General features: G+C 44.7%; 1 protein-coding gene across 8 annotated transcripts in view; it reads left to right on the top strand.

Annotated features, from left to right (window-relative positions):
- DIP2C (DIP2 acetate--CoA ligase C (putative)) overlaps positions 1 to 22,784 on the top strand; it is a 1,026,208-nt gene that overhangs the window by 354,708 nt on the left and 648,716 nt on the right. The gene's annotated exons all lie outside the window — the stretch shown is intronic.

The following is a 22,784-nucleotide window of genomic DNA, read 5'->3' as shown; positions in this document are numbered from 1 at the left end:
AAACTCCCCATAAGGGATGCTATTTTTGAGTTTTTGAGGGTGTCCACTATTCGCGTGCAGAATACTATTCCCAGCTGTGGGCTTTCTGTACAAAGAGGTATTAATTTTTCCATCCTTAACAGTTAGTTTCAAATCTAAGTAGTTTACTGTAGTTGTGCTAATTTCACCAGAAAATTGGAGATTAACTTCGTTATCATTCAATAATCCTATGTACTCCTCTGCCTCGGCCTCAGTCCCATCCCAGATTAAAAACAGATCATCAATGTATCTGTACCAAGCCACTGTCTTGTTGGTCCAATTCTGGTTCACCCTTGTCCAGGCCACCTGCTCCTCCCACCAGCCCACGAACAAGTTTGCGTAGCTGGGGGCGAAGCAGGTGCCCATCGCGGTCCCCGATGTTTGTCTAAACAATTCCCCATTAAAGGTAAATATATTATTGTGCAGACAAAATCCTATAAATTCCAACAACATAGAATTGTGAGTGGCAAATGTCAAAGATTTCTTATCCAGGAAGTATTTTATGGCTTTCAGGCCCATAGTATGATTAATGCAGGTATACAGACTTGTTATATCGAGTACCACCATACAATAAGTTGGTTGCCAAGTGATTTGTTCAATATGACAAATAAAGTCGGTGAATTGGTGTCAAGTGTTGGCTTCTTAATGCAACAAGATATTAAGTTGGTAAAACAATGTCGATCAGCCTGCCACCTTATAAATGGCCATAATCTCAAATTCTATACTATCGTCTTCTATCTTTGTCGACCTGACTGTCAAATATTGGCTTCTTAATTCACCAGTTGAATAGCCCTACCTTTCTTTCTAACTCCCTCTTAAAGAGGAAACTTGGGACTTAAACACCAACTGGACTATGCCCTATATTTGCATCTAAGATACTTATACTTATACTGCACATTCTTGCTAACCTGAGCTTGCCAATGTATCCTAAAGTTTTTAACTTTATCTGATAACACAGTTACACTGAAACTCAAAAGCAGAGAGAGAATAACTCAAATGTTAAAAGCCACTCTGAATCCCTGATTATGGTAATGTAACATGACCTAGTCAAGAAACCGAACTCATATTCTAATATAAAATAATAAAGCAATGTCACTGTGATGTTAATAACTACTACAACATACCAACATAGCTTTGTAGTCATGGATTGGTGGTTTCATGCTAGTGCAACATGTAGAGGCCAGTAATTGAGTCAGTGTAATGTAAGACGAAGCGGGAAGGGAGTGTCATTCTTATGTCAACATAACACTAGGACGAACCAAGGTAGAGACAGGGCTTTAAGTGGGCCGGGTCTCAAGGGGTCTGAGCACCGGCAGTTTTTTTAAGGGGGGCTCGAAACGGGTCTCTATCGGGCTCCGTTGTGAGCCCTGGCACAGGCGGTCTGTGTTTTTTTTCTGGACTGCAGTGACAGCAGTTTGCTGTCACTGCAGTCCAGAAAAAAGTGCCTGGGCGCAAAACAGCCCGATAGAGACCCGTTTAGAGACAGCAGGCACGTCAATGTGTGCTGCCCACACTGCTCACTTCTCACTAGTGGAGAAGTTACAGCATGACGTTATGCCAGGTGAGCGTTGTGGGAGGAAGGGAAATCCTTTCAAGTGTCATTTTCTTTCTGGATTTCCCTTCTCTTTCTAAAACGCAAGAGCAGCAACATTGTGGTGGGGTCACCAGGGCTTTAATTGGAAGCTTTTTCAATATTATATGTAACAAGCCATAGTTGCAGCTTATTTACCTTATGCAACTAATAACCATTGACCAAGCCAATAGTCCTTACTTGTTGTAGGTATGATATTACTTTTTGTATCATATATCTGGATGAAATGACAAACAGAAAAAGTCGGGCGGCACACTATGCTAAACACAGATTTTTAGTGCAAGTGTTTTAAAGCCACGCCCCTAAATACACTCCCCCCCCCCCCCCCGCCCACCCACAGTTTTTTCATCCCACTTAAAGCCCTGGGTAGAGCAAACGGGGGCTGACTGACCAAGAAAGAGGAATAACACTGACATCCAGGAGAAAAAGCAACAGCACAGGCAGTCCCAGCACAAAAGGGACAGAGCGACTACTAATTCGTAGTGATGACAAAATGGGTAATAATGGGAGGATTTTGTGAAGTCAGAGGTATAACTCTGGAGTCAGTGAGAACATAAAAGGGCAAGTGCTCAAAGGTGCACAAAAAGAACGAGAGACCTAGAGAGTGTGATAGGTGGAGTGTAATCCAAAAATATGTTTACAGCATACGAAACATCAATTTCAGAGACACAGTATCCCTGAACAGCCTAGGAAGACACGGGCGAACTTTTAAAAAAAATAAGGTATTCATACATTCTTAACTGCAAACATTTGGTTAGCAAAAGTGCTAATTTTGAAATATAATTTTTTTTGTCAAGTGTTATGTCCGGATCTACTGGGACATAAGATGAAATTGGCAGGAACCAGCACTGCAAGAATAATATACAAGGAAATGACAAAGGAAGGGCTTGTCACTGCTGCAGTCATGTGATGGGAAGGAGTGGGAGTGGAGCTCCTCTAGTAACAGGACAATGGCAGGACAGACCGCGGTATCATTTACCAGTGTGACGTGGAAGTTCCCAATGTGGGTTGCCTAAAAATCATAGTTTCTTAGATACCGAGCTGTATTATATAAGTGTAGATTAGTTTAGCTATCAGATTAAACCTCTGCATTCCGAAAACAAACCTTTTTCAGAAATGCAGTAGGATGATTTTCCGAATTGCTTTAAACTTTTCACTAGTGGCAGTCAGGTGTGTGTGCTGTAGGATCTTCTCTACAAAGTTTATATTTGTAATCTCAAATTCTATACTATCGTCTTCTTTCTTTGTTCTCTGCTGCTGCTTCATCAGATCACACCCTCCTGTGTACTTCATCATCATCCTCCTCACCTCACTCTTATCCAGATATCTTTTGGTTTCATGTTGAGACAGATTTCTCTATTCACTAGTAGACAATCTTTGGCACGTGTCCAACATAATTCTTCTTGGGGGGATCTTTGCAAATTCACTGTTTGGTTATGTCTTTCCTATCCTAAACAATCATTCCGTGTCTTACTCTATTTATGTATCTTTTTTTCTTGCTGCTAGCCATTAATCGCCCAACACATGCTCAATCCCCTCAATCTCACTCCTTTATCAGTCTATTTTACACCCTGTAGTATTAACTCCTGTGCATCAATTCACACCTATATGCGAATGACCTTTGATGTTGAACCCAGTGTCTTGATGCACCTACGATCAAATTCCTTCTCAACAGATGCAAGGAGCAACCCAACTCTTATTGCATACCTGGACCAAATCCGTTTGACTGTGCCCCATTCATCAACTCTGCCTCATTTGATGGATTCATTGACACCCTGCAATCTGCATTCAAGTTGAATTATCCACCCTACCCTACATGTTAAATCCCAACACCTTCCTTGTGCACACCCTGAAAATACTTGCATACTTGAGAATCCACAAATGCCGCACATTTCAGCTCCCTAACACCTGGAGGTGAGCAGCACCCTGAAGACAGGCTCTTATGTTGCAGAATCATCATTTTACAATATCTAATCACCTCCCTGCAACCCTTTGTGAAACAGCGTGCCTGTACTATTTGTTACGGGTCCCTAAACAAGAAGCAGTTCCTGTTTTCTCACCTTTGTCTTGCCTCTTGATTCTGAAACATTTTAGCCCTTGTTAACACTTTTCCTTACTCATCAACACCTTCCTTTCTATGGCTCTCAAGTTGTTTTCGTCCTCCGCTTCTAAGGAAGAGCTTATATCTATACTCCAGTTAGCCAACCCTCCTTGTGCCCTATCTCCTCCCCATTCATCTCCCAAACCACCACTTTACTCCAGAGTTCTTTTGTACATTCTCACAATACATTGCTTTCTATATGGTTTCTAATAGCAGAAAATATAGTTTATGTAGGCATAGTAGTCAATTTAAACATACATGCTATCAATAAGTTAATAAATTAAACAATGCTACAGTAAATACATAAAAATATTACTTTATTCCTATATACACTCAATAAATATACCCCTAGTGTTTTTACTACTTTGTCTTTTTACATAATAAAAATATATTTGCAATCCTTTGCCATTTTACTTATTCCTGTTTCTTTTAAAAGAGGTTTTATATACTTTCGCTCACACATTGCTAACGGGTATAATAATTAAACAAAATGTAGAATATTCTTTACAGTTGTGTAAGGATTAACACTTTTACTTTTCTGCATGCTTAAATAAAGATCAAACTAAACAACATAAGAAATCTCCATAGAGCAAATGGTACAATATGGACCAGATATCTTGTGATGCCTGATTACGTTTTGTAGTATATACTACAAATAAGAGAGTTCAAAGGCTTTTTCTGTACAGTAATGCTAGAAGCTATGAAAAGAACACACCTTTGACCGCTAAGCCAGAATCAAACTTTAGTTTGTATATCCTAAACAATTGCATAAGAACCTTTCTGACTCTTTTAACAATTCTCCACTCACAACTAATTCTTTTAAACACTTTTCTAGCTTTATTGTGGATTACATTGTAAGAGGAGAAACTAGCTTGACACCTAATACTTCTCCTTCCAACACATGTATATAATCCAAAATCTAACCTAAGTACTTCTGTTCCTCCTGCTCTACGTATATCAGTAAATTTTCTTAGTGCTTTAACTTCCAGAATTTCGGAGTTAATAGTTTCCACCAATAATTACCTTGCATGCAACATTGATCATACCATTGGGGTTATCTTTTGTTCATATGCCTTAATCATGGGTTTAATCAAAGACCTCCCCCAACTTTTCTATTGAATCTACATTGTTCCTGCATAGTTCTATGAGCCGTAGGGAATGTCTCCAACTTGTGATCTTGAAATGCAAGTATATCATTAAACTAAACTCGCATTATGAAGTCATCCTGTACATATTATCCCATCAATTTACGGTACAAAAGTATCATTCTTCTTGCCCATCTGCATTAATTGTACTTTCTTTTTTATTTCCAACTACATTATCCCCTTTCATTATGCACTCAATGTATCTAGCTGCCATGGTAGGCCTATCAGCTTTCAATCAAGAGCTACCCTTTCATCAGCAATTGCCTTCCACTAATTTTTTGTGGATAAACTGAAGAAAACAACATTTGGGATAAATCAGATAAGAACAAGGAATAATGTGTCTGTTAACAATGGTTGACGTTTGCTATTCTTGTACCTTTGATTAAAGATTAAAAAAAACTACTGCCAACCCACCCCTATTAAACTACCATTCTTTTTCCAAACTCTCCTTTTTCCCCAGATACTTTAGAGTATTTTCTTTAATCTTACTATTGTTTGCCTATTCACTGACCAGGTTTGTATCCCTCGCCAATTTGGCCTCAGAGCACATCACTCAATGAATACCACTCTTATTCTCTCCTGAACGTCTGTACCTCACAATCTCCTATATTGTTTAGTTTATTAATTTAGGGATGTATTCATTGTATGGAGATATGTTACCTTTGTGGTACCTGGCTTTGCTCTTGACTGATTGTCAGCTTTTATTTCAGTTTCATAACTCCCTCCATCTCATTGCCTCTACCACACCTACAGATGTACATGAAGGCTCAGCCTTTAGGCTACTTCTCTTTTAAAACTGTCTCCCTTAGAGAATAAACTCATTTCTGTTTCTCTTATTAACTCCTCTGAACCATAGCTCACGTCTCTTAATGAATTCTCGCATTAAAGGACACTCATGTCACTGTTTTATTTTTTACATTTTTTATTTCGTTTCGTGTAAGGTCAATACAGGTGTGCCATATATTCTTGACCAAAGATCACACTATGTAGTCAATAATTTTGACAATTGCACATAACTAACAAGCTTTGCATGTACTACCCATTCTTTGAGCATTCTAAAGGGACTGACGGACAACTCAAAATACAACTGTAGACATACATCTACAGGCAAGCGGGTATTGGAGATATTGACAACGTTACAGGTAGTCAGGCATGGTATTTATGTAGGGTTGGGGGGGGGGCAGAGCCCAACTCGCCAAGGGTCCCTTGTGTTGAATCCATGAACTTCTAAATCGTTTGGCGAGAGAGGGGAGTAGGTTCACCTTCAGTAGGATTTTGGGGCTGTTTATTATCAATAGCACTGTTTTTAAAAGACAAGTCAGTTCCTAACAAGCTAGGACAGTGACCCTATTGCCTCTCCTCTAAAGCCTTTCTGTAAAGCGGACTCTTTCCACACCCATCAACTAGTCAAGTCTCTTACTCAGTCTTGTGTATCCCGGATCCTCAGGGAACCTACAAGCCGTGGCTTTACACCTCTTGGCCACCATTAGGGCTGGTGCAAGGAACCTGCTACCCTGTTTCTTCCTCTTAGGCCTCAGTAGAAGTCCAAGGATGCATATTTCTGATCTCAAACACATAAGTCACCTTAAGATATCTTCTAGTCTTCCCATTATCTTTTCCCTAATATCAAGTAATGTTTGGGCATGCCTGTATATAGAAACAGAAACCATCCTCAGGAATGCCACATTAAGTGCAATTCAATATCACATTGGAAAATATTTTGGAATATTTTGGGCACGCTCTTTTGAGTCAGAAAAAAGTGAACTGCTGCATTCTAAAACATCTGTTCCTCGAGACTTACTGTGTGTGTGAAAGGATTGATTCCCAGTCACCCGTAGTAAATTCCTTCACCTTGCCTCTCCCCATGTGTCCTGCAGGTCTGTGAGATCAGATTCATATTTAAAGAGTAGTACTTTCTATAAGAGTCACCATATGTCTTCTGCTTCCCAGCATAGATCGTCATTATAAAACACTAAACATGGGCGCCTCAACGCTAACATTACCCCCCAAAATTATGTGCAAGTATCCCACTAGTCTGCTGTATTGCAGGAAGTGCCCCACTGGGAACTGATAGTTACTTGAAAGTTCCGGAACGGTTACCAGGGTGCAAGACTCAAAGAGGTCACCTAATGTCTGCTATATTAAGTCTACCCAGCTAAGTCGCCACTACTCCCACCAAGTAGTGCTGCATCGGAAGACAAGAGGCGAATGCTGTCTCACAATGTTGTCTACATAAAGATCTGACCATGCGGTATTTGAACTCAAAGTAGTTGTGGGAACTGTTTATGCATCTGTTTAGGTGCTAACAGCAGAGTCATTATTTCAGGTAATTGGAGTTCTGCTGACACAACCTGCAGTTCGTCTGAAGTTGACTCAGCAATCCACTGGACTACCCTTTTGCAGCTGTGCTGAAAATATGAGTTTGTAATCTGAGACGCTCCAACTCTTCCATTCTCAGTCCAAGCGTGGTAGTGTTCATAGTGACACTGTCTATAATTGCTCAACAGTATAGAAAGTAATTGGATACGCAGCTCCTTAAAACCTCTTCCAGGTATTATTGAAGAAAAATTAGCCAAATGATATGGAAAATGCCGCAGGGCCACCATTTTTGATAATGCGGTCCTGCCAGTAATCGTAATGGGGAGTGTTTTCCAAAAAGTTATGATTGTCTTAGTGGTCTTTTATACTCAGCCCACATTACTCTCTATAACATCTGCGACGGTTAGTGATAAACCTATGTGCTCAGTTACCTCATTGGACTTGAGTCGGCACACTCAGAGAATTGGGGAGAAGGGTGAAGGGGTGAAGGAGAATAGCGATCACTGAACAGGCTTGATAACAAAACGCTGGACTTTGACCAATTAACTCACAACCCTTGCATGCTACCAAACTCCTCAAGTCCTATCACACGGTTAAATCCGGCAGTGGTGCCTAAGACATCATCCACATAAAGGGAAATTTGTTTCATAGCCGAAATAGATGTTCCAGTTTCCTTGCCCATAACCCGCAATACGTTTGCCAGTGTCTCCATTACTATTGCAAATTTAGAGGGGATAATGGACATTGCTGTCTGGCGATACACCAAGCAACCGTCTTGGGCCAGTATGTGTAGGAAGGCATAGGCTGCTGGCAAATACTCATGTGAGTTTGATCAGTTTGATTCTGGCGTTTTAGGAGGGTTGTCTGAAGTACATCTACTGGGTAGGTTTGAGAGAATCCATTCGTGGTCAACATCTAATGAGCAATACTGGCATATTTTGCTCAGTGCTAGCGAATAATAGAAATTTTCCGTCACCTAGTATGACCTTACTGTCTGTAATTCAAGCTGTAACTTAGTATCAAGGAAACCCTTCTTTCAACTCTGGCACAGCTCCTGAGTGTTGACTATATGCTCCGCTTTATCAGAAGGGTAATCTGACCGATAACTAGTTAATCTGTAATGCCAAAGGATTTTATGCTTCCTCTAATTGACGCTGTTTAGTGTGAAGGTAGTCCATATTTGCCACTCCCAGGAACTTGACTTCAAAGTGCAGTGCCCTTTGTTATCAAAACACATATTCATGAGTTTATTGTATCATGACATTGGCAGTCTTAGTATCCAAATCCTATGCGTGCCCATCTTTGTTAATTAATAAAACAAATAACTCAAGATAGCAAGCTGTACATCATACTGTGTTACTTCATAGAAAGGGCTTGTATATGTATCTGGTTCCTGAAGAAGAACGGCATCGTTGACACTCGTGCTAGACTTGAATTCATCTTCAACAAAACTGAGGTTTTGTCACAGATAATGTCTGCTGGGCTGCATAAAAAAAAGAAAGACAATGCTCAAAAATATGTTTGTCTTATGTGGTTACCCATATCTTTCCTGCTGTGGATTTCATATCAACCAAGTCTAATGTAAGCCTAGATATACCTAGAATTCATTTATACTGAATACATCAATGGAGCTGGCCTCCATCTCGGAGACCTTTCGTGACCTCACGATGGACGTTGGCCTCCGAGTGATGATGTGCAACTAGGTGCATCTACACTAACGTGGAAGGAGGCAGTGGTCCGATACCTGGGAATCTGACTTTCTCTCACAACAGGACCGTTTTGACAGTAAGCTGCAATGGGCATTCTCATCTCTTAAAGCTTAATTGGGCTTCTGGGGCTACCACTTGCCCTAATGGGTCAAGTAGCCCTCTTCAAAATGATAGTCTTTTCAACGTCCTAGTCTTTCGCTGTCGTAGATTCTTTCACGACCTAGACCGTCTGCTGGGGGGCCTGTTGTAGAATGGATGCAGCAGAGTTGCCTTTACCAAGATCAGTTGCCGATGGGCCGAGGAGACCTTGGAGCTCTATCTTATGATGCCTTCTATTTGATGGCGCAACTACAATGTTAGCAGGATGGAATCTCTGAGACAAGCGCAGGGCATGGTCCTCTCCCCCAACATGTACTAAATCAACTCCTACACACAAAAATTAAACGCAGTTCCTGTTCCCGCTATATATGGGTTACCAAGAAATGCTTGGCCTGAATCGCCAAACTAACAAACCTCATCCCCTCCTACTCCTCCATTTTTTAAAAAAAAAAATTTCCCCAACTTAAGACCTCACAGTGTCATCCCACACAACCTAGACATCCATACAACAATAGCTCCGGTTCCCACCCAGTGTGTGCCGCCATCAGACATGTACTTGTGCACCAAACATCCCACCTGTGAGAATGAGACAGAAGACGATCTAGTCCTCCTCACTGTCCTGCAGTGAGGTAAGGTATTCTGTCAAAAAACACCATATATCCTTAGGTTTGGACCTCGCTGGTAATTGCTCCTCATAAGTTTGTAGCTTGTCCCGGCATATGGACATATCATGAAGCCATGTTTTCTTCGTCGGCACCTTACGGCTATGCCAACATTGCGCCACCTGCCTTTTTGCTAACAGTAAAGCAATTGCACAAAACCTGCGCTTTAACGCTCTGAATTGGGGCACTATACCCAGTAAACAGATCTTGGGTGTGCACTGCACCTCTTCCTCCAACATGACAGCTAGTGTGGTAGTGACCTCACCCCAGTACCTTGCCACCTTCTCGCAATCCCAGGCCAGATGTACAAAATCCGCACCCTCCCTGTTACACCTCTTGCATCTGTCTTCCTCCTGTAAGCCAAACTTAAGCAGTTTGGTCGGTGTGTAGTAGATTTGGTGAATACATTTAAAATGTATAATTCTTAAGTTGCCGTTTGGCGTCAGTATCTGTGTTAACGCGCAAGTTCTATTCCATTCCTCATCCGTTAATGGATTATCTAGTAGCGCATCCCACCGCCCCTTAGCCTTCAGAGTGTGTCCCGACATTTCCGATTGTGCAGCTGAGTATAGTCTGGACACTAGATGGGAAAGATCACTAGTAGCAATCAGCAGTTGCAGTGGTACAAGGCAATCTGGTTCTGTTGGGAATGTTGGGTAATGTTCCCTCAATGCTCTGGTCAACCTATAGTACGTGAAGCGAAACATGGGAGTCTGGTTTTGGACATAATCCAATTGGTCGAGGCCTATGAACGTGCCTGCTCGAAACACATCACCCAGCTTGTCAATGCCAGCTCTACTCAGCAAGGACATCCCAACCTTTTCACTAGTGACGGACAGCGCCTGGTGATGTTGCAATGGCATGTCTGGTGCATACAGCGGGGTTTTGTGAGCCAACTGCCCAAGCCTGTGCCATGCTCTGACCGTGGTGTCTACTGTGTTTATGTCCTTTGCATGTAGTGGTGGCCTAGTGTGTGATAAGATCGCTGAGAGGGGGACGGGATGAGCATCACTCTCTTCAATGGCCGCATGCGTGAGATACGGGACCTCGTGGTGCCAATACGCCGCATACTGCGCCTGTGCACAGAGGTAATAGAGGAGAAAATCAGGCACACTGAAGCCGCCCTGCGCAAATGGAAGTGTTAGAGTCTGCAAATCAATACGAGCCTGTTTGCCTGCCCATATCAAAGTCCGCACCAGGGATTTTATGCGGCGGAAGATTTCTCGTGTCGGCGTGATTGGAACATTGTTAAACAGGTATAACAGTTTGGGCAACACGTTCATCTTGACGATTGCGATTCTATCAGCAAGCGATAGTGGCAAGCGAATCCAACGTTGGATCTTATCTTCAAGCTTAGAGAGTACCACCCCATAGTTTGCTCGCAGGACCTCCTCCGGATCTCTGTGAAACATGACCCCTAGGTAGCGAATCGGGTCCTGTTGCCAGTCCAACGGGAAATCTACTTCAAAGGGCATTGTAGTGTCAGTCAGAGGTATTATGGAGGATTTGGACCAATTAATCGCCAACCCTGAATGTCCGCCAAAACGGATGTATTCCCTGAGCAGCGGGTTTAGATGGATTGCAGGGTCACGGACGTATAATAACATATCGTCCGCGTAGAGCGATATGTGAAGTGGCCTGGCTGCGAATTGCAGTGCCGACTCTTTGTAGTTCTGCCGCACTATGCATGCTAGGGGCTCCAGAGCCAGCGCAAATAACAGAGGTGATAGTGGGGCAGCCCTGTCGCGTGCCACGCTCAATACTAAACGGAACTGAAACATAGCCATTAATCCTGACCCTTGCGCATGGTTCTGTATAAAGCAAGGAGACCCACTGTACAAACCGTTTAGGGGACCCCATTCTGTTTAGAACGGTGAGCATATATCGCCATTCAATGGAATTGAACGCTTTCGCGGCGTCAAGCATGACAGCCACCGCTTTAACCGAAGGTCGCAGGTAATGCGAGAGAGCAAACAGGGATCTAGTGTTATGTGAGGTGGATCTAGTGGGTACAAACCCCGATTGATCCGGAAGGACCAGGCGGGTCATCAAAGGGGACAGCCGACCTGCTATAAGTTTTGCGAGGATTTTCGAGTCCACGTTAATCAAGGACAGAGGTCTGTAGGAATCGCATTCCTCCGGATCTTTGGATGGCTTCAGGAGAGCGATGATCATGGCCTCTTGCAGAGTGGGGGGAAGTAACAATTTCTCAAAGGCTGAGCCATACATGTCCACTAAATAGGGAGCGATAATATCCGCAAACTGCTTGTAAAATTCGGAGGTGTACCCGTCAGGGCCCGGCACCTTACCATTTGGAAGTGAAGTGATCACCTCAGTCACCTCCTCCACCGTGATGGGCCCGGCCAAGTACTCCCTGTGCGCATCCGATAGCCAGCCAATCGCTACATCATGTAAATAGTCATACGTTTCCTCCGCTGTGGCTGTGGGCTGCGACTGATATAGCGAGCCAAAGGTGTCTGCAAAACAGTTCAGTATATCTGCAGAGTGCGTTTGTAATATACCCTCCTTAGATTTGACTCTGAGTATCGCCGTTCGTCCCTGTCCCTCACAAATTTTACGCGCCAGTACATCCCCCGGCCTACCCCCTCCCCGAAGGTTCTAGCCACATGTGGACGATCCAAGTACTTTATCTCGGACTCCAGAAAGTCCGCATGCTCCGTATTCAAGTCGCGCAACCCAGGTAGTAGTGAAACGTCCTGTGTCGTCTCATACAACAATTCTAAGTCCCTCATTTGCTTCTCACAGCGACAAATCTGGCCCCTAATGTCCTTGAGTACCCCTATGGTGGTGCTAATGCAGACTCCTCTAATCGTGGCTTTGAATGCCTCCCAGAGTAGGCATGGGTCTTCCGCTGTTTGTGCATTAATATCAAAGTAGTCCTTTATTGCCTTTTTTATGGTGTCAACATAGACTGCGTCCGAGAGGGCACGGGAGTTGAATCGCCACTGGAAAGGGGGGGGTGTGTAACGTGGCAGTTCCACCTGTAACAGAACAGGGTTGTGGTCTGATAGTGTGCGGGGCAGCACCTGCAACTTACGAACCCACAGAGCCATGTCCCTAGAACCTAGCCAGTAATCCAACCTGGACCAACTATTGTGAGACGCTGTAATGTGTGTAGCGCTTGGCGCGTCAGTATGTTGCAGCCTCCAGAGATCCGCTAAGGCCAGATCCTCCATCATGTGACCCACCATTTGCCGCGATTGCTTGTGCTGCTCTAGCGAGTGAGAGGAGCGGTCTAATCCGTCCTGCAATGTCACATTCCAGTCCCCCCCGCACAGTATGTGTGTGCTAGCATGTGTTTGCAAGTGACCCCAGACTTCCCGGAAGAATTCCGGAGCATCAGTGTTCGGTCCATAGACGTTTAAGAATGTCACTCGTTGGCCCCTCAATGTACCTGTCACCAGCACGTACCTGCCAGCGGGATCATGCGTAACGTGCCGTGACTCAAAGTTGACCCCTTTCCTAATTAGCACCCCACGGGAATAGGAAGAATAAGAGGCCCTATATGCGGACTCAGCCCACCTCGCTCCCAAATGTGCGTGTGTGTGTGGTGCAAGGTGTGATTCCTGTATGAACGCTACATCAATGTTACATCTGGTAAGACTAGCAAAGACCTGCCTGACCTTCTGAGGCTTAGAGAACCCCCTTATGTTCCAGGTAAGAACGTTCTAGCATAATCTGCCCTCATCCCTCGAACCCATCGTCATCAGCTAATGCAAAACAGTTCATTCCTGTACAGTCCAATACTGCATGCGGTGCCCATCCATCCTCAGCACAAAGAACAATCATACCAATGGCAGCCCAGCTCGGTGGAGAACCTAAGAAGATATACATCTGCAATGTTGTCGGTCTTCGCAAACATTCAACCAACCCCCCTCCCCTTATCCCACCCACTCCAGCAACCCCAACCTGCCGAAGCCATATCCCCTCAGAGCACAAGTCCCCCAAACATTTAACCATCAACTCAGTGCCCATACTGAGAACTTGTGGTGGGTATTACCCTCACGGAGGTCCGCTGGGAGCACAACCCTTCACCCGGTGGACGGGTGCTGGCGATACTGTAAAAACTGTATATATGCTTAATACATGTGAACATTTACCCGCTGCCCCCTCCACTCTCCAATGACTCAGCAATATCACACAAGTATTAGCTGTGTTATAGGGGTATTACAGCGACATCCCGACACCATCCAATGTCAGTGTCCGGCACCATCATCCTTCTGCCCCGCGTTCAAATCACCCCTTATAGTAAGTACGAGGCCGCTAGTGGGTAGTGCATTCAAGGTGCGTTCAGGTGGGCGCATAACGGCAAGAGTACGCACCACAAGGCAGTGTACCATGTATTGTGATAGGCACGCCCGTGCACCACACCCCAGTGGCTCTCGACATGTTAATGTACAAGCTAATTCAAGGGGAAGGATCTGGCCAGTCGCCCCATGTGCCAGTTACTGCAACAGACTGTCTCGGTTTCGTGAACAAATGCACCATGGGGCGGGCAGGTTAGCATGGGCCAGCTACAGGTAATGATCAAAGTCAAAAGAAAAACAGAAGTGGACTTCAGTCCCCGCCGTTTCAATGGACAGCAGCCCCACCGATATACAGTGATTGCCATAAAAGCGCCATTGTCTACCCTCAGATGTTTGGCACCAGGCGGAGCCGCCCAGTGCAGCCAACAGCGGCCATGTGGAATTCCACGGTAGTCAACAGAACAACAAAACTCACCGCTGTATGACAAGAGATAACGTCAGTGGCCTCAGTCCGAGTCCCTGTGCTGGTCATTTTGCGAGTCCTCTCTCGACTCACGCTGTACCCTCTTAACAAAGTCCTGGGCCGCCTTGGGTGTAGCCAGCACGATTGCTTTCTCCTTCCACACCACTCGAAGTCGAGCCGGATATAACATTGAGTAGACAATGTTCAGATCACGCAGCTTAGTCTTCACGGAGGAGTATTCCTTACGTGCCTGTTGAACTGCAACCGTGTGATCCGGGTAGAACTCCAGGGAGTTGCCTTGATGGGTGATTTTGCCCTTTTCCCGCGCAAGCCGGAGGATCGTGTCTCTGTCCTGGTAGTTGAGTATTCTCGCCACAATCGGCCTAGGTGCGGCACCGGGCGGCGGCCTGGGGGCCAGCGATCTGTGGGCCCGCTCCACTATGAAGATTGATGATAAGGCCTCCGCGCCAAAGAGATCTTTACACAGATTTTCGACATATTGCTCCATCCGCCCAGTGTTGGTCGTCTCCGGCAGGCCCGTGATTCTCACGTTATTGCGCCTCGAACGCGCTTCCAAATCCTCCTCCTTCGCTTTGATCACCTCCAGGAGACATTCCATTCCCGCGCACTTGGTGGTGGAGGTCGTGCTTCATCTTCAACGGCGGAAATCCTCGTCTCCGCCTCATCCAAACGTTCGCCATGCTTCTCCTGCCGAGCGGCCATACCATCCATCCTGCATGTCAGGTTGTCTAGCTTACCGTTGATGTCCTGCAGATTCGATTGAATCGCCAATAGTATCTTCTCCATGTTGCTGTTGAGTGTTGGTTCGGCCGCGCCGCCATCCTCCACCGCCCCATCCGCAAGTTTCGTCGACTTTCTGTTGTCAAAGGAGATCTTCGGTTGTTGTTTATCAGGTTTCCCCATGTTGGTGGCTGGGGAAGTCGCCTTCCTGAATGTGGGCCCAGAAGCCCTCGTGACTCTTGCCGCCGCCGTGATGCACCGGCCAAGATAGCGAGCAGTCGCACGTGAGATCGACCCTGCGCCTGGGAAAAGTGCCTCTAAGTGCTCCTCATCAGACAACGTGGGCCACGGGGGGGGGGACGTGGTCCGTGCACGTCTACAGCAGGTCGATGCGATGCAGCCAGGGAGCACCTGCACTCCCGGTCGGGGCCCCACCACAGGCGGCAGGATGCGGGAACACAGCTCTCTTTGTGAGACCCTCTGACGTTGAAGCTGCCAGCGAGTACGGCGGGACTCCCGCCAATTCGGCAGTGCAGTCGGCGACGGCAAATCAGGCCAGAGCAGCCAGTGATCGTTTTTGCCCAGCGGCTCACCATTCAGCGGAGATCCCCGTTGAGCCGTCAGACGGCAAGCCCAGCCCAGCAGAGTCCGTACTCATTGGCGCGAAGGCGGAGATATCTTCACTCCGGCACCTCTCGCCGCCATATTGTCAGGCACTCGGTCCAGGGGGTCGGCAGAGTCAATTGGCCGTATATGGGGGTTAAAAGCAAATCAATATAGTCACATGTGCCCTGAATGCAGTTCCTTACCCCCTGTGTGCTGACGCTGGTTCAGGAGGCCGATCCCAGGTCGAGGGCACCTCGCAATTCGGGAGACCGCAAACTGATGTCGGCCATATTGTCAGGCAGGCGGCTGCGCGTCACATCATACACGGCAAAAAGCTAAAAGACCCGGAGTGTTGGTTGAGTTTCTCCACAGCTGCCGATGCACCTCATCTTCCCCCTCCGGTGGATGGTCTCGGAGAGTTGATTAGCGGGGTTAGAGCGGAATTAGATCACATAGTTGGTGATCGCCCGGCGGAGCTGCGGTTCAGGCAGCCATTCCGCTGTGCGCCCCCTAGCGCCTCCCCTCCTACTCCTCCATGATTCCCCTCCAGGGCCTTCCTGGACCTTTAGGTCGCTTTACAGCTGACACTCTATATTGACCTGGCGTGAATACTACCTTGACACGGTGGGAGACCTTTTCCAACTTCTCATGTTTAACCTCTAATACCAAGATTACTGTACACCCTATAACAATTCTCACTGCATGGTCAACTCATAGCGTCATTACACTCACTGTGGGGTCTGATAGGACAAACCGTCTGCCCACATGATAATACACACACTATACATAATGAGGGACAGACGTCATTTAAAAACATGGCTATACAGAGCAAAACGGGAGCATACTGGGCCTGTGTTGGCATGACTCCAACAGTTCTGGGAGGAAGACTTGGGTAGTTCACTGCACGATACAGAGTGGTTCAAGGCCCTTGAATCTCCTTACTCAAGCTCCAGGAATGTGCGCTTTAAAAATATTACGTTCATGGTACTTCACAGGGCATATCTCATGCCTGCACAACTAAACCGCATGTTTCCAATGGCCAACCTATTGTTCTGTAGGTGCCAAACCCAGACAGTCTATCTGAAACATATTCTCTGGATCTGTCCAGCCATAACAACTTATTCGCAAGCAGTACATACCATACTATCAACAATCATTCAGTTAACTTCATTAGACACCTGGGAGGTGACAGCTTTGTGTCTCTTTCACAGGGCTAAGAACCAAAATGTCAGAGCATGTTTTGCTAATGTAGGTCTACTCCTTGCAAAACGCCTTTTGACCCTCCACGGCAGAGCTCCACAGTCCCCGACCCTACTCCAGCAGCAATGAGCAATGCTATGATTGGAGGGGGAAGGGGTGGATGCAGGGCTCGAGTCGGGGTACCACGCGGGTGGACGGCGTCCCCCCACTTATTTTACCGGGGGGACGCCATCCCCCCTGCCAAACAGCTGGACATCACTCTTTGACCTCTGTGGGGCGAGGAGCTCAGCACCTTTCGTGACGTCACTTCCTGTTGTGACGTCACTTCCGGTGACAGCGTCCCCCCACTTCTTTTTTCAGGACTTGTGCCCTGGGTAGATGGATAGTTCGATGCTACACTGGAAAGAGACCTGACGACTTTGCAAACACCCCATTGCAGCATCCTGAGACACTATGCTCACACAACTTAAATACCTCATTACCGACGATCCTCCTTACCCTTCTTAGACCACTTGATCTTCCCCTCTCCAGGAGACCTATGGCCAGCGGAGACTCTGTGCCCTGTACCGAAAGCCTCCCTTACACGGATTGATACACCCTCGAGCTGCCTCTCCAACATCCACTAAGATCTTCCGGTTACCCCACCCCACCTCCCCCATTTGTCCCAACTATACAAGTTTGCACACACCTGGATTCCCATTACCTCGTCACAACTCATTATTAATGCCTGAGCTACTACACTTCCCTTTTACTTCTTTCTGTTGCAAACTACTCCCTAATATCTTGTTTTATCCCCCGCACCATATCTGAGGTTTCTGCCTCTCCCCTTTAACTTTGTTTCTTCGATTCAAATGGGATCCTCGAGCCACCTACAATCCATTGGGACTCTGGTTCACACACATGCTGTTATGATTATTCAGATCAGGCTCCATCCATGTTAACAAACTTCTTGATTATACACACGTCGAATTTATATTGCTGTACTACTGTCTGCTTCCTTTATATATTTTCTTCACCACGTTTGCTGTAGCAAGCAAGTGAAAGGATGTGACATTTTTCTCCCGGAAAGTGCAAAATATTGTGTGTATAGTTCAAGTGCTAGAGTTACCTTTTAGCAGTTTCCTGTTCCATTCACCAAGTGAGGCTCCCCCCCCCCCCACACACACACACACATGCATCTAAACATTCTATGAGGTCATCACACATTCGAGCAGAGCAGTAGGGAAGGGACAAGAACTAGTTTGACATTTCCCTTCTGCAAAACCGCCTGTTGCTGATGGCAGATGCCTTTGTAGTATTTAGCCTCACGCACAAAAAGATCTAATAGTTAGAACAGGTCTATGGTTAGTCCTTTTGTTTTTTGGGTGCATTAGATTTTGCTCTTCAGCATTTTTCATTGTTCCTTGGAACTTCTAAACTTTCTGGTTTTGGGGTTCTGTGACTGTAAATGACAGATAAACACGAATGACTGATGTCGCCTCTTACAAAAAGTACCTTCCAATCCAATACTAAAGTCTTGTGTCAAAAACAAATGTTCTTTATTTCATTACAAAACATGCTAAATGCACTCTAGTTCTACCCTCCATCCACACAGCACCAACGTTTCGCCAGATTCCACTCGTTTCCTCAAGGTGGTTCCTTTCACACGTGTTAAATCTTTTTCACTCTAATTTAACGAATTTGATATTAGAAATGGAAACGGCAGCTGTACTGTTGTTTAGCTACCACGCTGGCGCTTGGGTTTTTGGACTAGTGCTGTTTCAGTTGATAGTTCTTTCAAACATTTGCCTTACATATTTGAAGGTGTGACCAAAAAATAGAGTAAGGACCAAAGACTGCACATATTACTGCCATTATCATAGCACTGCGTTCATACTACCTGCACGCTTCATGTCTAGATTGGACAATTGTTGAGGCATTTTGGAAAGAAGCAACCGCCTGGGAGACTCAGTGCCAGCGCAGCTAAAGCAACTAGAGTTCTTATTAGTCATACATCTGGGGCCGCAACGGGCGTTTGCGCCCGCTTTGCACGCCACAGGGGCACTTTGGTATTGCAGAAGGGGCGCAGTTGCTTGTGCATCCCCTTAAATAATGCCGATGGCGCTGGCACACTTAAAGCGTCAGCGCTACCTTCAGGGGGTGTTCCCTCTTGTGTCCTATGCAAATGAGAGAATTCCTTTGTCTGTGCCCGCGGTGTATTACTATTACGGGCGCAGTGACAAAGAAGCTCTCATGGGGCACACTCCCAGTGTGACATTTCAGTGCGCCTCCTGAGAGCTTCCCTCTGCAGGAGGTAAGGGGGTCCTATGGAGCCCCAGACATCCCCTTGCATGTGGGTGATGTGTGGAAATTAGCCTGATATGTCCAACAAGCTCAACTTCAAGTACTGGAAACCCAATGGGTTATTGAGGAGTTCTGTTTCTGTTTGTTTCAACATTACATAGCCACTTAACCTCAACTTCTTAGTCCTACAAGAAGGTTAAGGGTTGAAAAATGGTGGTCGATTGTTTGCAACATATAGAATGGAAATTTGAGCCCTTGCCTTTTTCTAGGCTGTCCAGCTTAACTATGGTTATGGATCCTGACTCATTGTGGCCCAGAGATCCATCCTTTGTCTCATTCTTACTTTGTATTAGATCATGGTTGGATACCAACTTGTACACATTTGTCTCTCCTTTAGGGAGACCAATTTGACTTAAGAGGTCAGTCAGTCAAAGAAAAGTTTATTTGGACTAGTTAGTCCTTAAACATTTAAAATCTCCATACATACAGACTCTTATAATCTCAAATCTTGAATAAAATCCTTTACAAAAAACGTACATTTAAAATTCATTAAACTTTTCGTTTATCCTTGAAAATACTGTATATCTGTTAATATTTAAAAACAAGTATTTCAGTGCTATTAACATTTAAGGATTTTCTTTTACTTTTTAAATGAACTTCCCCATAGCGCAAGCTATATCTAAGTTACTCATTTCAGTTGAAAAATGAACTGCTTGTACCCCATTTTCAAAACCATACTTTTTAAAAATTGGACATAAAAACAGTTTTAAGAGGTTACACAAGTACTTAAATCTTCTAGCCGCAAATGACAGAAACAGAAAATCTAGGCTTGCACTTGTATTGAAATTCGCTGGATGATAATTTAGTCCATGAGTATCTGGTAGCAAACGTTTGGCAATATATTTGGAACTAAGAATTGGACCATATTGGAAGAAACAAGTATGCTATTTGGTCCTGCAAACCCACTGACCATAGTGTACCTGGAATGTTAGAGATCAGATTAGTGAAGTTTCCTTTCATACGAAATTCACAATATCATGGTAATGGACTGAATTATTTGTCTTCATTTAGACCATGCATCTCCTTGGTTTTCTGACTAGCAGCGTGGAATACCCAGAATTGTTTTGTAAGAAAGCTTTCTTTGTTTGGGAGGTCTTTAACCTGTTCTTTGCCCAGGCTACATAAAATGACTTGATGAGTGTTAGGTAAACTGTTAGGGCACAGCTATTGAGCGGAATGCAGAAGCCTAGGAGCAGCAGCGCGGCACCAGCTGCCGCCTCTTCCAGATCCCGCTCGTAATGTACGCTGCTTGACCGCTTTTGTTCGTCGACCACTACCCCCTTCACTTGGAGAAGAGCCATGGGCGACGTACGGCCTGGAAGCTGACACCACCTGGTATCATTAGCAGTGTCGGGACCCCGCGTGCACCCAAAGATCGTTGCAAGATTTAAAGTGTACAGGCTCAGCTTTTTTCCTGGCAATGAACACGCTCCTTTATTAACGTGGATTAAAGCAATCGGAACCTCACCAAAGTCCTGATTATACCAGCGGAGGCAGCCCGCAAGATTACAGCAAACCAGAAAAGTTGTCGAGGAAGTAAATCCGATAATAAATGGGTATATTTCACTCTACCAACCTGGAGTGTATAGGAATTACTCTACTCAAATAAATGGCTGTGACAACTCCTCTGACAAGCATCATTGCTCCAAACCTAGTGCAAAAGCTCTTTATGAGCAGAGAAAGAATTATGCACGTGGGTGTCAGCAACGTATCGGAGACCTCCCAATATCAGATGGAACACTTGACAACGTTTGTGTTGGATCGGAAGGATGGCATAACTGTAGATGATGGAATGCAGTGAGCCCCTACATTGGTCCATTCACCTCCCTGAGTACAGCTCAGCATTTGCTTTGACTATCGTTTGTACAAGAAATATTCATATCAAAGAGAACACCGACTATATTTTGGGTTACTCTGTCAATAACTAATTAGAACATTTCTTTACCCGTGGTAAATGGTGAGAACATACTACTTCAGGGGTCTGCTGACTGTTCTCCCAGATGTATGTAGTCTGAGAGGCTGTTAATCTTCTGTGTTCTTAAACCATACATTCTATCTATATTCTCTATGTGGAAGGAGAAGTTTAGGTTGGTGTCTCAGCTCATTGTCTACCTTGTCTGGGTTGACATTCAGATGGAAATGCTTTGAGAATGTAGTGTCTGCTGATAGGACTAAAACAAGCTCTGGTTTCAACTAGCGGGGACAGGCATGCTAGTTCCATGAGGCCACAAAACTATATTTTGGTGTTCTAGCAATGTTAATTGGCTTTATCTATTTTCCTATAACTTTCGTCTCAAGTGTGCTCTGTGGATCCATACAACCTGGTTTATAAAACCTCCATTACATAAAAAAAACACATGTAATGTATGTTGGGAACAAGAATATATCATGAATTTGCCATCACAAAGAACCTACTTTGAAGAATCCTCAAGAATAAAAATTAAATTAACATTGCAAGACCTCTAATAAAACAGCTTCTATAACAAATAAGAAAATGCTTTCAGATACTTTTGTCCATACTAACTCAAACCCAAAATCGGAGTCCCCAACCTTTTCTACAGTGAGTTACCTCTGCTCAAGAAAATTCACCCTTGTCTAGAGCTACTACAAATGTTATAACTGTACAATATTGACCACATCCGTTAGCACTCTTGTTAACAACATACTAGTTACCACCCAAACATTTTAGGTGTGGTTACCAGCAGAAATGTCAGGAAAAGCTTTATTAATAGGCTAATGAAATAACACCCGAAGCAACACCCACCATCTGGCACAAGCACACTATTGAGTGTGTCCAAGTCTGCGTGAATTACTGTTCACCTCTTGGCTTTAAATACGTTTTGGAAAGGCAACCATTTGTCTTTATCATCACATCAGTTTCTGAACATAAACACATTTCTATTAAATGCCTCTTTCATTGTGGGCAAACAAACTACATTTTCCAAATTTATTTTTTGAAAGAAACCAAGTTTAGTCTTCAAAATTCCAAGTTTCATTTTTATTAAATACACAGCCTCCAAATATCAGCTTGTCATTTTCATTGAAGTATTTGTGTGTACAGAATCTGATTCAAATATCCAGGCTTTACAATCACATGCCATGGATGCTCACCACAATCCCAAGGATGCTTGTAATATGCCAGTAAGGCTCACTTCACTATTATATCGAAATCACCACCCACTGTGCCAAGGCTGGGCACAATTACTGTTAGAATGAATTCTCAGGGGTGGCAAAAAACTAGTTTAGCTATGCTCACAGTGATTTCTACCAGTACACACAACTAAACCCAGAAAGCCCATTATATGTCAAAGATGACAATTATTTTGCCAGGAATGGTCGCACTTGTTCCAGAGATATACGTGGTATGTTGGGAAGCAAAATATATGTTTAGTTGTTCATGGCACCAGGTGTAGCCATGAAATAGCACTGTTTATCAGGAAGAAACCCAATGCCAAACACACATGCAGCTAGACACACATAAAGGTGCACACAAAGATGCATACCAGTGAGGCTCAGAAG

Source organism: Lissotriton helveticus, chromosome 10 (genome assembly GCF_964261635.1).
Source record: "Lissotriton helveticus chromosome 10, aLisHel1.1, whole genome shotgun sequence".
In the NCBI taxonomy this organism is placed as follows: Eukaryota; Metazoa; Chordata; class Amphibia; order Caudata; family Salamandridae; genus Lissotriton; species Lissotriton helveticus.
Note: the sequence above shows the minus strand (reverse complement) of the source record. Positions and strands in the feature narration are given on the sequence as shown.